Here is a 5730-nt window from a genome sequence, read left to right on the forward strand (position 1 = left end):
AGATTGTTTATTTGAGCTTTTTCTTATTTTTTGAGTTAGGCCTGTATTGCTATGAATTTTCCTCTTAGGACTGCTTTTGCTGTGTCCCATAGATTTTGAGTCATGCTTTCATTTTCATTTGTCTCTAGGTATCTTTTGATTTTTTTTTCCTTGATCTCATAGATAACCTATTCATTGTTTAATAGCGTATTATTTAGCCTCTATGTGTTTGTGTATTTTCCAGTTACTTATTGTAATTGATTTCTAGTTTCATACCATTGTGATTGGAGAAGATGATTTCAATCTTCTTAAATTTATTGAGACTCGTTTCATGTCCTAACATGTAGTCTATCCTGGAAAATATTCCATGTGCATTTGAGAAGAATGTATATTTTGCTGCTTTGGGGTAAAATAGAAAATATTTATTAAATCCATCTGGTCTAGTGTGTCTTTTAAGCTCCTTGTCTCCTCGTTCATTTTTTGTCTGGGAGATCTGTCCATTGATGTCAATAGAGTGTTAAAGTCTCCTACTATGAGTGTATCACTGTTGATCTCTCCTTTTATGTCATTCAATAATTGTTTTATGTATGCAGGTGCTCCTATGTTGAGTGCATATATGTTTACTAAGGTTATGTCCTCTTGCTTTATTGATCTCTTTATCATTATATAATGCCCTTCTTTGTCTCTTATTATAGTCTTTGTTTTAAAGTCTATTTTATCTGATATAAGTATCTCTACCCTGGCTTTTTTTCATTTCCATTTGCATAAAATATCTTTTTCCATCCCTTTACTTTCAGTCTGTGAGTGTTATTTGATCTGAAGTGGGTCTCTTATAGACAGCATATGTATGGATCTTTTTTTCTTGTCCATTTGGCTACCCTATGTCTTTTCATTGGAACATTTAATCCATTTACATTTAAAGTGATTACTGATAGATACATTGTTACTGTCATTTTATTATTCATATTTGGTTTTTTGGGTTTTTTTATCCTTTCTTTTTGTACAGAAGTTCCTTTAACATTTCTTGTAATACTGGCTTGTTGGTGATGAATTCCTTAAGCTTTTCCCTATGGGAGACTCTTTATCTCACCTTCCATTTTAATCAAAAGCCTTTCTGGGTAGCATATTCCTGGTTGTAGATTCTTGTTGTTAATAACTTTAAATATTTCTTGCCAGTCCCTTCTGGTCTGCAAATTTTCCATTGAAAAATCAGCAGATATTCTTGTGGGGTTACCCTTATAAGTAACTAGCTGCCTTTCTCTTGCTGCTTTTAAGATTCTCATTTTGTTTTTGACCTTTGGTATTTTAATTATGATGCATTTTGGTGTGGGTCTGTTTGTATTCCTCTTGTTTGGGACTCTTTGTGTTTCCTGAACTTGTATGTCTGATTCCTTTGCCAGGTTAGGAAAGTTTTCTGTAATTATTTCTTCAAATAGATTCTCAATCCCATGCTCTCTCTCTTCTCCTTTAGGTACTCCTATGATCTGGATATCATTATGCTTCATGTTGTCCCAGAGGTTTCTTAAACTATCTTCATTTTTTAAAATTCTTTTTTCTTTTTGTTCTTCTGATTGGGTGTATTCTACTACCTTGTCTACTAGTTCGCTGATTCGATCTTCTGATTCATCCAATCCATTGTTGAATCCTTCTAATGTATTCTTCAATTCAGTTTTTGTATTCTTCATTTCTGTCTGGTTCTTTTTTATGGTTTCTATGTCCTTTTTTATGCTTACTATCTCTCTGTTGAGGTTCCCATTGTGCTCATCCATTCGCTCCCTAAGTTTGATGAGCATCCTTATAACTATTATTTTGAACTCTGTCTATGGTAGGTTTCTTGCCTCCATTTCATTTAGCTTATTTTCTGGCGTTTTCTCCTGTTGTTTCATTTGTGGCATGTTTCTTTGTTTTCTCATTTTATTAGCCTCTCTCTGTTCATTTATTCATGTTAGGAATATTTGTTTCATCTCTCAGCTGTGGCCAGATGGTCTTATGTGGAAGGTGTCCTGTGTGGTCCAGTGGTGCACTATTCCTGATCCCCTGTGCCAGGGGCTCTGGACATGATCTTTGTGTGGGTTGTGTGTGATCTTCTGTTGTAGCTAAGCCTTTATTTGTGTTAGTACATCAGTGGATTAACATTCAGGCTGATTAATTGTGGGAACTGGCTGCACCCACAGGGTAAGAGTTGCTGTGTGGGGGCTGACCCCACAGAGAGGGGTTTGCCCTACCAGGCTTGTGTACTTGTTAAAACCACCCTTTGTGTGTACCGTTTATGGGACTAGTCAGGAGTTGCTCTATTGTGGTCTAGTGCCAGCATCCGGGTACGTTAGTTTTGTGGCCCCTTGGGAGGGGCTCCCCAGTAGGCCAAGGTCAACTGTTGCCTTTGATTGCTCAGGTCTACCTGGTTGGAGGTACAAAGGTATCCACAGATGGTTGTTGTCTATACTGAATCTACAGATAAGTGGAAGAGACAACACTATAGGCCACGGTCAAGTTATCCCCCATACCTGGCCTAGGGCTGTTTAGCAGAAGGACCAGTGCTTCTCAAGGCCTGACACTGCCTATCAGTTGCCCGTAAGTCTCTGAAACTTGAAGAGCCTCTGGGTGATATACATGTTGGGTGGTACAGGGACCCCAGGAGTTTCCTGAATTTATTAAGTAAATTTCCTCCTGCCACTGTAGTGGCAGTTTACATGCTAGTGCTGTCTCTGTGGCTCTCTGTACAAGTTTCCAATCATGGCAAGGTCAGCTGCTGCCCACCTCAGGCCTGCAAACACTCAAGCTCTGTTTAAGAATTACTGAAGCTCGTGGGCATGTGTTTGTGGCCCACCACCAAATCCTTCTCCTGGGTGAATGGGCTTTGCCTGGGCCACATAAACTAGGTGCTGTTGTTTGCTATTGAATTTGTGACTCAAGGAAAGCACAGTATGGGACTAGGTTGCCTGGGAGCAGACTTGCCACAGGTAATTTGTGGGTTAGGTGGGGCGTCATCTCATTGAGATACAGGGCCATCAGACCTACACAGCACCAGATTTGCTGCCAGCTCTGTGAGTGCAGGCTTCCACCAAAGTCAGATATCACTGCGTGACCTACTGTCGTCTGTGATGGGCCCACAAAACTCAGATCTGCCCAAGCGATACTGTATCTCGTGCTGGCAGCAGAGATCTTCCCATCACTGTATTCCCTGAACTTTGCTCACTTTGCTGGCTGAAATTTGTTGACTGCACAGAATGTGCCACCCCAGGGCAGGGGCAGCCTGTCAACGGGCGGTGGGCACTTTGTGTATTGGATGAGGCAGGATCTCATGGAGTCAAGGGCCGTCAGGCCAATAGTCTCAGTTTTCTGCAATTTCTGTGTCTGCACATTCCTGCAGTAGTCATAGATCACAGGGTGACAAGCTGTTCTCTGGGGTGGTCCAACAGACCCCTGAGATCCTCCCAAGAGATATTGCAGCTCGTACAGGCTGCAGTGGTCTATCTACAACTATTTTCCCCAAATTGCACTCACTGTGCTAGCCAAGGTCTGTTGCCTTAACAGAATGCACAATGCCAGAAAAAAGCAGGGCAGGGGAGGCTACCTGTCAAAGGGCTGCAGGCACTTTATGGCTTGGGTGAAGCAGGATCTCAGGGAGACAAGGGCTGTCAGGCCAATACAGCCTCAGTTTTGCTGCAACTTCTGTGCCCGTGCGTTCCTGCAGTAGTCACAGATTACAGTGAGACCAGCTGCCATCTGGGGAGGTCCCACAGACCCCTGTGATCTCCCCACACCATATTGCAGCTGTTGCAGGCAGCAGAAGTCTGCCAGCAACTGATTTCCTGGCAGTGCCCACCCTGTGCTAACCAGAGTTTGTTTCCTGTGTGGATTGGGAGGAGGGGAGTAGCAGGGTGGTGGGTTGACTGTCAATGGGCCACCTGGGGCAATCTATGGGTTGGGTGGAGTGGGAGACAGTGGCCGTCAGATCAATACAGCCTCAGTCTTGCTGCAATTTTGGTAACCATTTGTGTGTTCCCACAAAAGTCGCAGATCATAGCAAGACCAGCTGCTGTCTGGGACTGGCCCAGAGATCCCCAAGATCCACCCAAGTTCATGTTGGCAGCAGTGATGTGCCTGAAACTGTCCCCAAAATGCACACACACGGCACATTCTGCCAGTAGCAAATGTTTGGCCCTGAACAGGTGCAGGGTGTGGCAGCCACCCAGCAACAAAAGCCCCAGGCAATCTGCAGGTTGGGTGGAGCAGGCTGATCTCCTCAGGCCAGCACTTCCAAATGGCCCTGTGGGAGGGGTCTGCACAGACATGCTAGCTTGGTCTGTAGATTGCCCCGTAGGCTCCCTCCCTCACTAAGGCACAATGGTAGCTGCCTGTCCAGACCCCACGGGAGCCTCTAATCCACCACCAGTGTCCCTGGTGAGTGTCTGCAGGTCAGAGAGCCTGTGCTTGGGCCTTTCTGTCTCACCCAGACAGCCAGAATTCCCTCTAGTTTTTACAGAGTTTTTGGAAACTCCTCTTCCCTGGGCTGGGGAGCCCCAGAATGAGGCTGAGACCCCCCAACACACACTTCAGGGGAGCTTCACTCTCCTGGTGTCCCTCCATCATCTGCGGGTGCAGGTCCAGCCCGATTCGTGACTTTGCCCCTCCTACTGGCTTCAAAGTGGCTCCTTCTTTATATTATCAGACATACGTGTTATGATCAGCTGGACTTCAGATGATTCTTCACATTGATTATTTTATAATTTGATTGTAATTTCGATGCGGACCTGGGAAGAGGCGAACCCTGCTTTTACCTAGTTTGCCATCTTCCCTCCCAGACTCCATACTTTTTTAATTTAATGCCATTTTTACATCTTGAAGAAGTCCTAGAAATTTTTGCAACTGAAAATCTTGACCTAGTACAAGGTTAGAAGCAAAAGTTGCTCAAAATATTATATTGAAAACATATAAAAATGGCAACTAGCTTTCCAGCACAGAGAAAGATTAAATAACATATGGCACATCCATATTTTGGAATTCTCCACCCCTGCTAAGTTTCACGAGGTAAGACCTGTCAGAGAATATATTGAATCAATTTCCACTAGACACTGGAAATTGAAAATAATCAAGCTACATAATGAAATCCAGTATTGCATATATATACATATGCAGGAAACATCCTGATGGGAAACCTGTGATGGTTAATTCTGTGTCAACTCAACTGGGCCACAGGGTGCCCAGGTATTTGGTCTAACATTATTCTGGGTGTGTCCATGAGGGTAGTTTTAGATGTGAGGAATACTTGAATTGGTAAAGCAGATTGCTCTCCCTAATGTGGGTGGGTCTCATCCAATCAGTTGAAGCCCTAAATAGAACAAGAAGGCTGACCCTCTGTGAATATGAGAGTTCTTCCTGCCTGAGCCCCTTCAACCTGGGACACTGGCTTTTCTCCTGCCTTCAGACTCGAAAGGCAACATTGGCTCTTCCTGGGTCTTGAGCCTGCTGCCTTCATATGCAATGACATCATCGGCTCTCCTGGACCTCCAGCTCGCCTACTCACCTGCAGAACTTGGGACTTGTCAGCTTCCATAATCACATGAGCCAATTCCTTATAGTAAAACTCTTCACATATATGTGGTGTGTGTGTGTGTGCGTATAATATATATATAAATATATATGTACATATATAATGTATATAAAATATATGCATATATTTAAAATTATATATACACATATATATAATCTCCTATTGGTTCTGTTGCTTTGGAGAAATATAACTAATAG

The sequence above is a fragment of the Pteropus alecto genome, unplaced genomic scaffold, assembly GCF_000325575.1.
Source record: "Pteropus alecto unplaced genomic scaffold, ASM32557v1 scaffold398, whole genome shotgun sequence".
In the NCBI taxonomy this organism is placed as follows: domain Eukaryota; kingdom Metazoa; phylum Chordata; class Mammalia; order Chiroptera; family Pteropodidae; genus Pteropus; species Pteropus alecto.